This window comes from Salmo trutta, chromosome 30 (assembly GCF_901001165.1).
Source record: "Salmo trutta chromosome 30, fSalTru1.1, whole genome shotgun sequence".
Taxonomy (NCBI): domain Eukaryota; kingdom Metazoa; phylum Chordata; class Actinopteri; order Salmoniformes; family Salmonidae; genus Salmo; species Salmo trutta.
Genome location: NC_042986.1, coordinates 15387592 through 15406144, shown reverse-complemented (window position 1 = coordinate 15406144; position 18553 = coordinate 15387592). Strand labels below are relative to the sequence as shown.

At 44.6% G+C, this 18553-nt stretch overlaps 1 protein-coding gene across 4 annotated transcripts in view; it reads right to left on the bottom strand.

Annotated features, from left to right (window-relative positions):
- The window catches only part of LOC115168092 (rap1 GTPase-activating protein 1), a 98487-nt gene that overhangs the window by 27435 nt on the left and 52499 nt on the right, over positions 1-18553 (bottom strand). The window lies entirely within an intron of this gene.

Sequence of the window (18553 nt, the reverse complement as noted above, 5' to 3'; positions counted from 1 at the left end):
TGAAGCCTGCCGCTCTGCTCTGAGAGGCTGGGCTGGGCAGGGCTGTTTGATGGAGGTTTGTTCTCTTCTCCTCTGCGTTCATTACACCTCACCTTAATTAAACAACATGCCTCCCTAGCCAGGAACGGTTGCTCTGGCAACCAAATCAGTTACACACAAGAGAATATATCTGCCCTTCCCCCGACACATGGACAGACACGCAAAAAACACACGCAAGCACACACACACAGGCATGTGCACACACACACAGGCACGCACACACACACACACACACACCACTATATTGAGTGTGGGTTTATGATGATTCTATCATTAGTTTTCCAGTAAGAGAGAATCATTTGGATTGAGAGGATAAAAGCAGAGGAGCATTTCATGACTAATACCAGAGAAGCAGTGATTACACTCCTGCAATAAAAAGGAAAAGCTCATATTTCATCCATTACTGGAACGTCTCCTGAGTCCTCCTGCCACATTCAGCTTCTAACAGACTTAATGTCCCTGGCGATGTTCTCTTCATCTAAAACATATGTTTGTTTGTCCCCTCAGGTATGTAGAAACAGTAAGTGGACTTGCCTTTACTAAAACATGTGCTCTGGAGCATAGTCATACAGGACAAGTACGATTCATCCTACTAGTGGTGTTTGCTATGCCAGGAGAGATTACAAGGGATTATAGAACACTCTTTATATTTGTGTATTGTGATAATCATCTGCAATTCATGTGTGAGGTGAATTGTTTTAATTCTCTTCCCTTGAAAAGGTGGTGTTAACATGTGAACTAAAAATGTAATACATGTCAAAATGTGGTTTCACATTAAATTGACATCTATTTCACGTTTGAAAATGTGATTTTCACATGTCAAACTGCAAATTTCACATATGTCCTTCTCTCCTCGTCTTTTTCTCAAAACCCATTGTATGAGAAAGCCATGCCCTCTGGGCACAGACGTCAATTCAACGTTGGTTCAATGTCATTTCATTGAAATGACGTAGAGACAATGTTGATTCAACCAGTGTGTGCCCAGTGGGTAGGTCCCTCCCTTCTGACCTTCTCCAATGGGTTTTGAGAAGGAGGCAATGAGAGAGGGTCTTACGTCGATGGACTCCTCCCTTTCTCTCCCTCGCTCGCTCCCCATCTTTCCCTCTAACACCTGCTGTCCTGTCCCACTGTGTTTCCGTTTTCATTCCAAATTGACTGATCTTCGTTTCTCTTTGCTTTTTTGAGCTATTCTTGCCATAATATAGACTTGGTCTTTTACTAAATAGGGCTGTCTTCTGTATACCACCCCTACCTTGTCACACAACTAGTAGGCTCAAATGCATTAAGAAGGAAAGAAATTCCACAAATGAACTTTTAACAAGGCACACTTGTTAATTGAAATGCATTCCAGGTGACTGCCTCATGAAGCTGGTTGAGAGAATGCAACTTTGAAAAAATCTAAAATATATTTAGATTTGTTTAACAGTTTTTTGGATACTATATGATTCCATTTGTTATTTCATAGTTTTGATGTCTTCACTATTATTCTACAATGTAGAAAATAGTGCAAATAAAGAAAAACCCTTCAATGAGTAAGTGTGTCCAAACTTTTGACTGGTAATATATATATATATATATATATATATATATATATATATATATATATATATATATATATATATATATATTACACTTTTTTACGCACCAAACAATTAAGGCAACAGGGATCTTGATCCAGGAGGGGATTGAATGTCTCTTCTGTAACCAAGAAGCTTGATCTTGAAATCTAGCCACTAAGCTAGTAAGTTAGCAAACCAAATGCATAGCTGGAGCCCTGAGCTGGATATCATTTATTTGACACATCTCAGATGTTCTAATAGTTCTACTTCACTTATAGTTAGTTATAAGCAGCGGCGAAGTACGGCAGCCCCAGCGAGACAGGGGTGCCCCCAACCCCCAACATTTTGGGAACAGTATTGAAAATCATACAGTTGGTATTTGAAAATACCCCGGTATACGGTATAGACGGTATATCGCCCAAGCCAGAGAGGAGCTGGTGGGGCTCTGCTGTGACCACCAGTAATATAGTGTAGAGAGGAGCTGGTGGGGCTCTGCTGTGACCACCAGTAATATAGTGTAGTGAGGAGCTGGTGGGGCTCTGCTGTGACCACCAGTAATATAGTGTAGTGAGGAGCTGGTGGGGCTCTGCTGTGACCACCAGTAATATAGTGTAGAGAGGAGCTGGTGGGGCTCTGCTGTGACCACCAGTAATATAGTGTAGTGAGGAGCTGGTGGGGCTCTGCTGTGACCACCAGTAATATAGTGTAGTGAGGAGCTGGTGGAGCTCTGCTGTGACCACCAGTAATATAGTGTAGTGAGGAGCTGGTGGGGCTCTGCTGTGACCACCAGTACTATAGTGTAGTGAGGAGCTGGTGGGGCTCTGCTGTGACCACCAGTAATATAGTGTAGAGAGGAGCTGGTGGGGCTCTGCTGTGACCACCAGTAATATAGTGTAGTGAGGAGCTGGTGGGGCTCTGCTGTGACCACCAGTAATATAGTGTAGTGAGGAGCTGGTGGAGCTCTGCTGTGACCACCAGTAATATAGTGTAGTGAGGAGCTGGTGGGGCTCTGCTGTGACCACCAGTACTATAGTGTAGTGAGGAGCTGGTGGGGCTCTGCTGTGACCACCAGTAATATAGTGTAGTGAGGAGCTGGTGGGGCTCTGCTGTGACCACCAGTAATATAGTGTAGTGAGGAGCTGGTGGGGCTCTGCTATGACCACCAGTAATATAGTTTAGTGAGGAGCTGGTGGAGCTCTGCTGTGACCACCAGTAATATAGTGTAGTGAGGAGCTGGTGGAGCTCTGCTGTGACCACCAGTAATATAGTGTAGAGAGGAGCTGGTGGGGCTCTGCTGTGACCACCAGTAATATAGTGTAGAGAGGAGCTGGTGGAGCTCTGCTGTGACCACCAGTAATATAGTTTAGTGAGGAGCTGGTGGAGCTCTGCTGTGACCACCAGTAATATAGTGTAGTGAGGAGCTGGTGGAGCTCTGCTGTGACCACCAGTAATATAGTGTAGTGAGGAGCTGGTGGAGCTCTGCTGTGACCACCAGTAATATAGTGTAGTGAGGAGCTGGTGGGGCTCTGCTGTGACCACCAGTAATATAGTGTAGAGAGGAGCTGGTGGAGCTCTGCTGTGACCACCAGTAATATAGTTTAGTGAGGAGCTGGTGGAGCTCTGCTGTGACCACCAGTAATATAGTGTAGAGGAGCTGGTGTGGCTCTGCTGTGACCACCAGCAATATAGTGTAGAGGAGCTGGTGGGGCTCTGTTGTGACCACCAGTAATATAGTATAGAGAGGAGCTGGTGGGGCTTTGCTGTGACCACCAGTAATATAGTTTAGTGAGGAGCTGGTGGGGCTCTGCTGTGACCACCAGTAATATAGTGTAGTGAGGAGCTGGTGGGGCTCTGCTGTGACCACCAGTACTGTATTGAGGAGCTGGTGGGGCTCTGCTGTGACCACCAGTAATATAGTGTAGTGAGGAGCTGGTGGGGCTCTGCTGTGACCACCAGTAATATAGTGTAGTGAGGAGCTGGTGGGGCTCTGCTGTGACCACCAGTAATATAGTGTAGTAAGGAGCTGGTGGAGCTCTGCTGTGACCACCAGTAATATAGTGTAGGGAGGAGCTGGTGGAGCTCTGCTGTGACCACCAGTAATATAGTGTAGTGAGGAGCTGGTGGAGCTCTGCTGTGACCACCAGTAATATAGTGTAGTGAGGAGCTGGTGGGGCTCTGCTGTGACCACCAGTAATATAGTGTAGTGAGGAGCTGGTGGGGCTCTGCTGTGACCACCAGTAATATAGTTTAGTGAGGAGCTGGTGGAGCTCTGCTGTGACCACCAGTAATATAGTGTAGTGAGGAGCTGGTGGAGCTCTGCTGTGACCACCAGTAATATAGTGTAGTGAGGAGCTGGTGGGGCTCTGCTGTGACCACCAGTAATATAGTGTAGTGAGGAGCTGGTGGGGCTCTGCTGTGACCACCAGTAATATAGTTTAGTGAGGAGCTGGTGGAGCTCTGCTGTGACCACCAGTAATATAGTGTAGTGAGGAGCTGGTGGGGCTCTGCTGTGACCACCAGTAATATAGTTTAGTGAGGAGCTGGTGGAGCTCTGCTGTGACCACCAGTAATATAGTGTAGAGGAGCTGGTGGGGCTCTGCTGTGACCACCAGTAATATAGTGTAGTGAGGAGCTGGTGGGGCTCTGCTGTGACCACCAGTAATATAGTGTAGTGAGGAGCTGGTGGAGCTCTGCTGTGACCACCAGTAATATAGTGTAGTGAGGAGCTGGTGGAGCTCTGCTGTGACCACCAGTAATATAGTGTAGAGAGGAGCTGGTGGGGCTCTGCTGTGACCACCAGTAATATAGTGTAGTGAGGAGCTGGTGGGGCTCTGCTGTGACCACCAGTAATATAGTTTAGTGAGGAGCTGGTGGGGCTCTGCTGTGACCACCAGTAATATAGTGTAGAGAGGAGCTGGTGGGGCTCTGTTGTGACCACCAGTAATATAGTTTAGTGAGGAGCTGGTGGGGCTCTGCTGTGACCACCAGTAATATAGTGTAGTGAGGAGCTGGTGGTGCTCTGCTGTGACCACCAGTAATATATTTTAGTGAGGAGCTGGTGGGGCTCTGCTGTGACCACCAGTAATATTGTGTAGTGAGGAGCTGGTGGGGCTCTGCTGTGACCACCAGTAATATAGTGTAGTGAGGAGCTGGTGGGGCTCTGCTGTGACCACCAGTAATATAGTGTAGAGAGGAGCTGGTGGGGCTCTGCTGTGACCACCAGTAATATAGTGTAGTGAGGAGCTGGTGGGGCTCTGCTGTGACCACTACATTTCATGTGTGTCAATATATGAGCTGAAGGCAAAAAGACAGAAACCAAACCATTATGCTTTCTTCTGGCTTTCCCCTCTCATTTACTGCTGTGTCAGAGAGAGGCAGAGACCAGTGTTTGTGTGGATGGATGGAGAGGAGAGCAGAGCTGTCCAGGGTGTAATCTGTGAGATCTGGATGGCTGGCTGATTGCGTGTGACCATTAGTTGACCCCAGAGCACAGCCTGCCCGGGGTTTACGACCCCATCACAGATACATCACATCCCATGGGATCTGAGGCATGGACAACATCCCACTATTAGGCTGCGTAGGGCTCAATCTCTCTCAGCTCCTCATGTGTCATAGAACGCTGTACCAGCTCCTTCAAACAAGCATGCTAATCACCACAAGCTTACGTGAGATGAAAAGTATCAGCAAAAATAGAAATTTCTCACAGGAAAAACGGGATACATTTGACCACTTCAAGCTTTGATAAAACTGAAGGAATGAAAGGCCAGCTGCTATCTACATCTGATGTGTTCAATGTGATCTATCAAAGTTGATAGAGGAGGAGCTGGTGGTATGTTGATATGGCTCTGCCTCGGATACCTGGCGGTATCACTGACTGTTGATTAGGGGGTTGAGAGGCCTGTCCTCTCCCCAGCATCCTTCCCCTCCTCCTTCCACCCACTCTCCATTGGATAGCCCAGCCTACAAGGCAACACGCTCCAGCGTCACTGTAGGAGGGATAGCCCAGCCTACAAGGCAACACGCTCCAGCATCACTGTAGGAGGGATAGCCCAGCCTACGCAAGGCAACACGCTCCAGCATCACTGTAGGAGGGATAGCCCAGCCTACAAGGCAACACGCTCCAGCATCACTGTAGGAGGGATAGCCCAGCCTACAAGGCAACACGCTCCAGCATCACTGTAGGAGGGATAGCCCAGCCTACGCAAGGCAACACACTCCAGCATCACTGTAGGAGGGATAGCCCAGCCTACAAGGCAACACGCTCCAGCATCACTGTAGGAGGGATAGCCCAGCCTACAAGGCAACACGCTCCAGCATCACTGTAAGAGGGATAGCCCAGCCTACAAGGCAACACGCTCCAGCATCACTGTAGGAGGGATAGCCCAGCCTACAAGGCAACACGCTCCAGCATCACTGTACTAGGGATAGCCCAGCCTACGCAAGGCAACACGCTCCAGCATCACTGTAGGAGGGATAGCCCAGCCTACAAGGCAACACGCTCCAGCATCACTGTAGGAGGGATAGCCCAGCCTACGCAAGGCAACACGCTCCAGCATCACTGTAGGAGGGATAGCCCAGCCTACAAGGCAACACACTCCAGCATCACTGTAGGAGGAATTGGACCAACCATTGGCCGGCCCACCCAATGCGATCTAGCATCACTAACTAATTCCTTCCACTCTCTCTGGGTCAACAAGCATTTCAATCAAACACCAACAACTTGAAAAAAACTCGTTGATATTTAACATGAGGAGGAAATAAACCTGTTGCTTTTAAATATAGCAAGCAGCAACATCGCGTGTGTCCTCCTTCGTGTCTTTCTTTATAAATCTAGCCTCTTGCTTAAAAAATTAACATGGGCTGGCTTACATGTCGTATTTGCGCCTACAGTACATGCTAATTTCATTTCCAAACAACATTCATACAGTAGCATTATGATAGATGTAAAGGAAGTGTTCTACTTTTGCCTACATGTTCAGTAAACGTGCTTTCTGCAACACTCCCAGTGTCTCTGTCAGTCCCCATGTCCCCCCCCCGCCCATTCCCTCTAACACATTAACATCATGGCAGATGTTGCAGTAGGCCTCTGGCTTAGTAAGGCGTATGTGGCAGGGGGTTCTAACGATCACGGATTACAAACAGAAAGCCAGTCACGTCGCAGACACCAACGCCACCCTACCAGACGAGCTAAACACTTTTTTATCACACTTTGAGCAAAACGACTGAGCTGCCGAGGAGAGCCCCGGAGGACAACGAGGGCTGCGTGTTTACAGTCTCCAAGGAGGATGTAAGTAAGTCATTCAAAAGTATTAACCCTCGCAAGGCTTCCGGCCCAGACGACATCCCTAGCCGCGCCCTCTGAGCATGAATTGACCAGAAAGCTGTTGTGTTTTCTAACATTTTCAATCTCTCTCTAGCTCAGGCCACCTGCTTCAAGATGTCCACTATCATCCCCGTGCCTAAGAAAAGGAACTGAACTGGATGACTCCTGAACCGTAGCACTCTCTTTGGTCATCATGAAGTGCTTCGAGAGGCTAGTCAAAGACTGCATTACCTCCTCCACACAGATCCTCAACACAGAGGCCCCCCCTCAACAGACATATAGCCTGTTTCCACCCCAATGAACATGTGTCATGCTGAATAGCCACCACTACTCCTACCCCTCTAACGTAATCTATGTTCCAAACAGGTCACATCCCATCATGCTGTCCAGCTCTTAGATTAGATTATTTCTTATTGTTGTTGCATTGTCCAGAAGGAACATGGAAGTATGTGTTTAGTTGGACGGTGTATACCATGTGTATCCTGCACATACCATTAATAAAACTGGAAACTTTCTCTGCCCTGCGCTGGTCTGACCTGGCTGCCACCAGTCACTCTTGGCCTGTCCTGGTCTGTCCTCTAACAGCCACAGGCAGGAGCAGAGCATGTGTTGTGAATGAACACATAAATAAAGCCTGCTGGACTAAGATCCACCTGCTCCCCTCAGGGGCCCTTGAAATGTCCATCTCAGCCCTCAGGCCTTGTGATGGAGCTGGCCCAAATGGGCACAATTTCAAATGGATGGGAGAGCGATTGTCCCAGAGGAAAAAAGCAATTCCTTTTAAGCAGTGCTTTAGACAGGCTAATGTGATGCATCACTGTCTCCTCTCTGTCTCTGTGTGTGTGTGTCCGTGCGCGCATGTGTGCGAGTGGCGTGTGTGACAGTGTTCATTTTGGTACTCTTTTAGATTTAGTCTAGCCGTAGACATTTTGACAAAACAATGAAGTCTTAGTCAAATTTTTGTCATTTGAATACTGATTTTAGTTTATTGTCAAAATTACAAAAACAGTGGGCCATTTTAGTCAACTAAATGCCCTTTCATTTTAGTCACATCATATTTGCATTACCTCATTAACCTATAGTAAACAGAAATCACTGACTGCCATGTGCACAAACGTTCATAACCTTGTCCTACCAAGATATTGTTCTGCATACCACCCTATTCTCTTCCCAACAGCAGAAATATGACAAACATCTATAAGAATAGTATGGGTTTCACAGCATCATCGCCATCGTTATCAATGTTGTCATCAACATTCCACAGATGCCGCAGCCACATTGGTGTCCAAACTAGAATGGGCTAATGACTTTGAACGAGAGCGAATGACTGTTTCGCTCAGTGATGTAGTCGAGACACTAAACCTTGAGTCCGAATCGAGTGCCAAATCCCCTGTACTCGAGTCCGAGTTCACTATGTTCAAGTCCGAGTCACCAATAGTCGAGTCACAAGTCCCTATGGCTGAATTCCCAGTGCTCGAGTCCTGGTCCAAGGCTACTGGTAATGTTACCAGGGTCACGTTCAGTTGCAGATAGAAATTACATGAACAGAGCCGCCATTATTTCTTATTATATGTCAGAGAGGCATATTTGTTCTACATAGCATATTTCTATCTGAATGTTCCAAAATGTTGTGCCCCGCTGAACGCACCCTGAGTTGGTAGCTAATGAAGTAACACGACTGAAAAGGTGTAGCCTAAACAAAAGGTTAACGGTACAGTCCGCAAGTAGCCTAGTTTTAGAATGGCCTGCGATATGCGGCCTGTCAATGAACTTCACAAAGAAAAAAATGTAGCGCCGGTATTACGGGTCCTATCTTTTGAAAGGTAAGGGTTAGAATCAACCTGTTTTCTCTGAGGAAAACAGGGAGGCTTGGCTACAGAACCTGGCTATGAAATGCAGTGGGGAAAGTGGGAGGGTTATGTGAGACTACAAATTCAAAGACAGATTACTTTTCTATACTCAAGGGAGAGAAAAACAGCTAGACTGTTGTTTTACTATTAAACTCAATACTGTGGGCCAGAGCGGAACCTGTCTGCCCACACTCTTCTTCTTCTTCTTCTTCTTCTTCTTCTTCGGAATTCAGTTAGCGGATTGCAGCCAACTATTTGGTGCATATACCGCCACCTACTGTACTGGAGTGTGAGGCCAGTCACCGCCTACCTACATGAAATGATCTTCATTAGTCCTGTACCTCTATGAAAGTGAAATATAGCCCCAGACACCACCACTTACACTCATTAAAAACCCACTACCCCATTCCACTACTTTGCACCATGCCAGCAGCCTGGGAGGACAGGAACCACCACTCAACACACCCTGTAACTCTTCTGAAGTCAAATCTTGTATACCCAAATAGTTCTCTGCAGCTGCCACCACAACATATATTTTCTGTGATTTACGATATATTTTCTGTGATCTCTGCAGTACGGATGATAACCACTACTATGAACGCTAAGAAGCCAACCTTGATGAAGCATAAATCACTCATTGGCCTATCCCTCTGTGCTGGCACCAATCTACTATTCACTGGAATCTTCTCAGGATCCCGCACCCTTGACTCATCCTCCTCCACTTGCTTCAATGCCTCAGCATACAGCACTTTCTGCACTACTTTGACTCTGGCCACTCAATCTGTCTCTCTAGCACCGGACACTTCCAATCCCCAGCAACATGGACACCCCTACAGTTAACAAACACAACTTTATCCACCAAAACTTGACTATCCTTCCATGCCCTCCTGCACACTTACCACATCTCCTTCCTACACACTGCGACACGACCATAAACGTTGCACCCGTTTTTTTCTGGGTCTGTTTAGTCAGTTATAGTCTTGTCAATTGCCTCTGAGAAATAGGTGTTTGACAAATATTTTTGTCACTTTTTTGTTGAGGAAATTAACACAAGCATCACATCCCAAGAGTAGTCTTTGGAAAATCCTTTTTCCTCCAAACATTACTATTCAAGTACTTCCCGGCATGGGTGTAATAGTATTCCTCTCTGTGTGTTTTTCCTGCACGGAGCCATGCATCACACACGCCAGCACACACGTCCTATCCCATCCACTCAGAGCAATGTGACACACAGGTCACCTCTGGGCAAATATGATGAATTGCATATCCTACTAAAAGTGCCCAATTGTCAACATTCTCCTCTGGCATCACAGTGTGTTTTAAGACCATATCTCTCCTTCAAAATGAAGTCTACCTGCAGCCTTAAGAGGCACCAAATAATGGAAATATTGGACAGCAGTCAAAAAAGCAGATTAGTCTGACTCAGAGACATTCTTAATGGGTTCCTCAACAAAAGTCATTTGGTAAAGGACCATTTGGCACGACATTCAAAGATAAGAAAACAGTTCTCGGAGTTGTTTCTTAACCCTTATCGAGAATTTAAGTGTTTGGCTGCCATGGCAAACAAACCACAGTCTGGAAACCTTGAAGCATGACTTTTCAAAAATGGGGACATTTGTAACGCATGACACAATGACAGAACGGCAGAATCTATTTGAAGTAATACACTACATGACCAGAAGTATGTGGACATCTGGGCGATTAGGCCTGGCGATTAAGCCTTGCCTGGCTCACAGTTTGCGTTCCAATTCATCCCAAAGGTGTTCGATAGGGTTGAGGTCAGGGCCAGTTCTTCCACACCAATCTTGACATAGACCTCGCTTTGTGCATGGGGGCATTGTCATGCTGAAACAGGAAAGGGCCTTCCCCAAACTGTTGCCACACAGTTGGAAGCACAGAATTGTCTACATTTACATTTTACATTTACGTCATTTAGCAGACGCTCTTATCCAGAGCGACTTACAAATTGGTTCATTCACCTTATGATATCCAGTGGAACAACCACTTCACAATAGTACATCTATATATTTTTTTTGGCGGGGGGGGGGCTTAGAAGAATTACTATATCCTATCCCAGGTATTCCTTAAAGAGGTGGGGTTTCAGGTGTCGACGGAAGGTGGTGATTGACTCCGCTGTCCTGGCGTCTATAAAATATATTTTGATTTGTTTAACACTTTTTTGTTTACTACATGATTCCATATGTGTTATTTCATAGTTTTGATGTGTTTACTATTATTCTACAATGTAGAAAATAGTACAAATAAAGAAAAACACTTGAATGATTAGGAGCTGTTCAAACTTTTGACTGGTATTGTATGGTGTAATATAATATAGACACAATAATAAGCACTCAACCCAATTCAAAATGGTTGCTCTTTCAATACATTGAATAACTAAGTGATTGACGTATTCCATTTGTGAGCAAAGTGTTGTGTGACGAGACTGTGTGATAGGTACCAGCCAGCCTACATGCACCACATGTACCTTTACCTCCCCTAACAGCTGCTTGCATCATTAGTATACATTAAAAAGAGCAGGTGATTCTGAATAAACCACATCCTCTCCTGCAACACCTTCAGATTCTCAATCCCCACCTAGGAATGTTTTCAATCGAGAAGCTGCTGATAAATGATCAATCAATTATATTTAATTAACCTCTAAAAAAAATACATTTATTTACCACTAAAATTCCATGAAAAACAATAGAACGAAAAAAACAAATAAATATGTATAGCTGCCTAGAGGTAGGTAAAAGGGTTTCTCTCTGGCAGTGGCGAGCATGATGAAGAACTATAGGCTACACGTGTGCACTGCGGAGGCCAATCAGAGGCTTGGAAATGTGAATTGGGTCAAGTTGGAGGTTATAATGCATTTAGGTTGTAGTTTACTGAGATGCATGAATATACCACATTAAAAGGTTGATTTTATGGCTGTTTTCAAGAAGGTACTACTCATCAGTTTTGTATTAGTATTATTGCAAATAGAAAATCTCACAATTGTGCTGGTTAGGTAAAGTTAGATCAAGCTGAATCAATGTTTTGCACGATCACATTATGGTGAAATCCTGCACGGAGCCTTCACCGCTACAACATAATGATTCATTAGCATGTTACATAACAGAATTGAATGTAATACCATAGCATAGTAGGGCTGTAACGTTACTGTTACAACAAAACACCTCATTTCTAATCAGATTTTAGGACGGTTAGCTGAAGCTGAATAGTCTCCCCCCCAAAATATAATGCGCTAAACTCAACAGAGTGCACCACTAGGCAGGATACATGCTTTGATTGTAACAAAATACAAGAAAGGCTAATAGTTTGTTAACACCATCTGCTCTAATTCACTCATGAAACAGTAATTCAAACAGATCTAAATGCATATTCCCATGAAACTGATTGAGATCAATCAAATGATTGGCATGGAGATGCAGTTTTGGACGTTTCACCAGTAAAACATGAAGAATTATCATTCACGATGGACAGTGATGATGCCCTGTTTTGAAATGATGTATGCCTAACTTGGTGTTTGAGGGTATCAAAACAAATGTGTGTGGGAATCGGCAGATGTTGCAATTGGAGGAGGCAATCATTGAATGCATAGTATATAATGATATGATTCAATACGCTACATCTGTCGGTACAAACTTTGGTTGAGGAAATGATGAGGTCACAAAAACTATTTTAAAAAACGCACTCCCTCGCCTAAAGAATTTGCACAACACCACTGGTCGTAATCCCATGACTCTAGATGGAATCAAATCAAATCGTATTGGTCACATACACATGGTTAGCAGACGTTAACGTAAGTGTAGCGAAATTCTTGTGCTTCTAGTTCCGACAATGCAGTAATATCTAACAAGTAATCTAACAAATTCACAACAACTACCTTATACACACAAATGTACAGGGATGAATAAGAAGATGCAGTACATGGTATAGAATACAGTATATACATATGAGATGAGTAATGTAAACATTATTAAAGTGGCGTTATTTAAAGTGACTAGTGATACCTTTATTAAGTCCATTTATTAAAGGGACCAGAGATTTGAGTCTGTTTGTTGGCCGCAGCCTCTCTATGTTAGTGATGGCTGTTTAACAGTCTGATGGCCTTGAGATAGAAGCTGTTTTTCAGTCTCTCGGTCCCAGCTTTGATGCACCTGTACTGACCTCACCTTCTGGATGTTAGCGGGGTGAACAGGCCGTGGTTCGGATGGTTGATGTCCTTGATGATATTTTTGGCCTTCCTGTGACATCGGGTGCTGTAGGTGTCATGGAGGGCAGGTAGTTTGCCCCCGGTGATGCGTTGTGCAGACCGCACTACCCTCTGGAGAGCCATGCGGTTGAGGGCGGTGCAGTTGCCATACCAGGCGGTGATACAGCCCGACAGGATGCTCTCAATTGTGCATCTGTAAAAGTTTGAGTGTTTTAGGTGACAAGCCAAATTTCTTCAGCCTCCTGAGATTGAAGAGGCGATGTTGCGCCTTCTTCACCACACTGTCTGTGTGGGTGGACCATTTCAGTTTGTCTGTGATGTATACGCCGAGGAACTTAAAACTTTCCACCTTCTCCACTACTGTCCCGTCGATGTGGATGGGGGGTGCTCCCTCTGCTGTTTCCTGAAGTCCACGATCATCTCCTTTGTTTTGTTGACGTTGAGTGAGAGGTTATTTTCTTGACACAACACTCCGAGGGCTCTCACCTCCTCCCTGTAGGCTCTCGTCGTTGTTGGTAATCAAGCTTACCACTGTAGTGTCGTCTGCAAACTTGATGATTGAGTTGGAAGCGTGCATGGCCACGCAGTCATGGGTGAACAGGGAGTACAGGAGAGGGCTGAGAACGCACCCTTATGGGGCCCCAGTGTTGAGCTACAGCGGGGTGGAGATGTTGTTTCCTACCTTCACCACCTGGGGGCGGCCCATCAGAAAGTCCAGGACCCAGTTGCACAGGGCGGAGTCGAGACCCAGGGTCTCGAGCTTAATGATGAGCTTGGAGGGTACTATGGTGTTAATTAAATGCTGAGCTGTAATCGATGAACAGCATTCTTACATAGGTATTCCTCTTGTCCAGATGGGTTAGGGCAGTGTGCAGTGTGTTGGCTATTGCATCATCATTGGACCTTTTGGGGCGGTAAGCAAATTGGATTGGGTCTAGGGTATCAGGTAGGGTGGAGGCGATATGATCCTTGACTAGTCTCTCAAAGCACTAGGCAATAGTCATTTAGTTCAGTTACCATAGCTTTCTTGGGAACAGGAACAATGGTGGCCCTCTTGAAGCACATGGGGACAGCAGACTGGGATAGGGATTGATTGAATATGTCCGTAAACACACCAGCCAGGTCTGTGCATGCTCTGAGGACACGGCTTTGGATGCCATCTGGGCCGGCAGCCTTGCGAGGGTTAACACGTTTGAATGTTTTACTCACGTTGGCCACGGAGAAGGAGAGCCCACAGGCTTTGTTAGCGGGCCGTGTCAGTGGCACTGTATTGTCCTCAAAGCGAGCAAATAAGTTGTTTAATTTGTCTGGGAGCAAGACGTCGACGGGGCTAGTTTTCTTTTTGTAATCCGTGATTGACTATAGCCCCTGCCACATGAGTCTTGTGTTTGAGCCGTTGATTTGCGACTCTACTTTGTCTCTATACTGATGCTTTGCTTGTTTGATTGCCTTGCAGAGGGAATAGCTGCACTGTTTGTATTTGGTCATGTTTCCAGTCGCCTTACCATGATTAAAAGCGGTGGTTTGCGCTTTCAGGTTTGTGCGAATGCTGCCATCAATCCACGGTTTCTGGTTAGGAAAGGTTTTAATAGTCACACTGGGTACGACATCTCCGATGCACTTGCTAATAAACTCGCTCATGACTCTGGATGTAATCCCATGACTCTGGATGTAATCCCATGACTCTGGATGTAATCCCATGACTCTGGATGTAATCCCATGACTCTGGATGTGAAGGTTGCGTGTTCAGTGGTAGAGACTTTTTTTGTTTTAATTGTTGGTTTTAACCCTATCTGAAACCTTAACCCTTAACCATTCTGAATGAATGCCTAAACGTAATGTTTTAAGCCTATCCCAAACCTAAACCCTTAATTTAAAAACAATTCAGCATTTTAGGTTTGGAGAAATAAAAGGATGCTGAGCAGGTTAAGCAACCCAGGATGTCAAAAACCCTTCGAAATTTGATGTTTGGATAAACGTGGATAAACGTCAGAATCTGAAGTCAAATCGGTAAAACCGTGAGATCCTGTGGGGAAACAACAACCAAGGGAAATCACCATGATGCAGAAGTGTCTTTTAAACAATAGTGGGAAACAAAAGCAGTCGCTAGCATCTCTCCGTGTTGTGGTATTATTCTGCTAGGAAACGTCATGCCTCCTATCACTGAGTGCTGTCTGTCAGTCTGTCAGTCAGATAACAATAACAATATGGGAGGATAAAACCAGCATAGTGCTGGAAAATGGATTACATCCCAAATCCCCAGGGAGAGGCTTAAAGCTCCTCTAAACAGAAAGTAGAGTGTTAAAAGTACTGTACACTGCTGATCTGACCTCAGCTCAGTGTCTGGCCTCTGTTGGCTTAAAACACCAGTTTTCCTGTATCTATCAATAGCCTTTTCACATAGAACATCCCTATGTATGTTGTTTAACCATCCACACACGTCACCAATGCTTCATCCTTAAAGTACCTTAATGTATACTGCATACCCTATAGAAAGTGTTTACCTGCTCAAAGATGGCAGCACACAAGAAAATAATATTATGGGGAAAATAGGACTGAACTGCTCGAAAGGTTACCAAATGACTTCTTCTAACATGACAAATTCAAGCCCGATATCAAATGAGAAAACGACAATGTTTTCTGTGAAGAATTACTGGTGCAGTCAAACAATCTCATCCTCCAGCCCGCTGCTTTCATCAGTACGTCTGGTGGTGATGATGATGACACTTGTTCTGGTGCTGTGTGTGTCTTTGAAAAAAGAATTCTAATAATGAAACCTGTCTTTGGCCTGGTGTGTCTGAGAACCAGGGGGCTAGGTTGTCTCTCTCTTGCTATATTTAGTCAGACAGGACAGACAGCGGGCTGAAGGAGATGAGAGGAGACAGTCTTGGCTGATTGGGTATGACAGTGTTTCCCCCCCTTGTCCCCCTCTATGCCAGCCAGACAACTCAGCTCTACGTGCACAGAGAAGCGTGCACATGCATGGTGACATAAGCCCGGGTTAGTCACACAAACTGAGGAGCGTGCACAGATAAAATATTAATGCACACGGCATGGTGTCAGAAACAGAGTGAGATGTGAAATGACACCTCTGGCTCTTAGTGTACAGTATACTGTACACAAATAGAAGAATGTACAAAATGACATCTCTAACCTCAGTTTACCCAACACAGAGGGAGGGCTCACACAGCAGTGGGTTTTCACAGAACATAATTACAAAATCAAATGCAAATCTTTTAGACTTTCATCTGGTGAATTTATGCTAGAGGCTGAATCCATTGGGTTGGGTACACTGGGCCACTAGAGGGCATACAACCACAGGCAAAGTCACAGCATACCCCACCATACAACACCCTTATTTATATAAACCATTTTGCCTGAAGTGTAATATTGTGACATATGTCTCAACAAATTAACAGTTTCTGCTCATTTAGACATGCATTGAAACAGATCATTTGGCAACAAGCATGATACATTTTTTCCCTGTGAAACCAATTCCAGGAATCAGTTTCCTTCCTTGAGATAGAGGTTGTGGTTATCTAAACCTTGGGCCCTGTGGCCTGTATTTATAGTGAGTGTATCTGCAGAAGTAGCCCGTGTGAAGGCTGTCTCTCTGGGCTAAGCTGAGGCATGGATGGCCCCGGCTGAAGCTCAGAGTCCAGAGATGAGGAGTTAGTCTAATGAACAGAGTCACAGTGGAGCAAAGTTATATTTCTAAGATAGCTGTTGGGATGGTGTAAATTAAACTAGATTAGGCATAGTCCAAAAAATGTACTATCTTGCGTGCGAACTAGCTGCCTTATGTTCTGTTGAGTTTGAGAAGAAGAGCACAAAGATGAGAGGAGACTTAGAGGTCAATTTTGATAGCTTGCTACTAATATAAATTATTTTATTAAAAACAATATTTTTCTTTCCCCTGATGTATTTATCAGAGGTATTGACCTCACAATAAGCCATATTCAAGGAATTTACATTGTGGTGCTATAACTTGAAGCAGCAGTAGCGGCACAATCAATCAGAAAAGGACAGCTCATGGTGCTGAAAGTGGGCAAATTCGAGTAAGCATAATTCATTTAAACTGTCTTCATTTTAATTAGACTTTACTAACCACAAGAGGGCTTTGTTTTGGAGCCTATTTCTTCCTATTTAAGAAATAAGAGTTAGGCATACCTGTTTGAAAGACGAAATGAGGCTGCTTTATCCATAGATTTGTCGGTAAATTCCTCCACCCACCATGCACTCTTTAAATAGCCTACCTCCATGTCAGTGAAGGGCAGTGCAGTTAAAACCAAGACTCGAAATTGAGGGGGTATGAGAAGGTATGACATAGGCCAATCTTTTATACCCCTTGTTAGTTTAAGATTTGAAAGTAAATAAAAATGATTCGGTTATGTGAAGTGATCTGAAACAGCGCGTTGGTCCGCGATGCATTATGCTAGAAACAAGCTGTAAAATACCCAGGAAAGACGTGACTCCGATGCATAGAAGGATATCATTGTTTCGTTTCTTTGACATTGAGGCTTCTATAGCCGGAGAAGAAGAAAAAAAGTAATTTGCTTGGGAAGTAATGTAATTCTGTCACTATCAATTGATTAAGCAATTCACTTGCTGTACAATAGAAGATGTTTAAACCCAGACAGCTTTTGGGGAAACACTTTCTCTCGTTGGGTTAAGCCACGGAGTAAGAGTAGCCAGCAATTAAAGCGGCATCGGTAGGCCCACTCTGTCTGGGGCGGAAAGATAGGCCTAACTTTTGACTTTTCATATTTAACTACTTGCAAATAGGTACAGTTTCGTTGCAAACAAGACACACTGTGCGCTATCAAAATTCATGCGTTGCCATGTAACGCTTACAGGACGAAGAACAGTTTCTAAAACTGCATAAGGCTCTGATCTGTCCAAGTGAGGGTAAACATGTTCTCTGCTATCCACTTTGTTCTAATTATTATTTTGGTATAGGGGAGGGTAACTTGTTTTTTTTCAAGTGTTCAGGGAGGGTTTAGGAAAAATATATTTTGCTGAAGGGAGGGCCATCCATTTTCATTTCAGAGAGGTCCAATTTTCTCCATATAACCCTTATTATAAATAACATTCACTCACTAAGTTATAGTTGTTTAAAAATATGTAGATTTTGTTTTTATATGATTTAGTTTCAGAACGCATGCGTGGGAAGCTAGGAGCCTCTCCTTCCAGTTTACCAACCAACATAGGATTCTAACTAATTACTGCTATTCCTTTTAAAGGATTTTAGAGAGGGACACAGATTGAGGGGGTCCAGCTGTCTCTGTGACACAAGTGCTCCCTCTACGACCTAGTTTGACAACAAGTCACGTCAAAATGTGGATGACCATGACAATATGTTGTGAGTTATTCACAGGAGTATTCAGAGAACTATTCAAATCTGGCAGAAGCAGCAGGAATGATAAAAGCAGAGTTGCTAACTATTTTCAAGGAAAGTAGAGCTGTTGGTTGCTCCGTTTGACGCTAGAAGTCGCAAGATGACGTCATTATGTCATCGTGACGTCACTTTTACACTTACGCTCTCCCTCAGTCTCTCATGCAA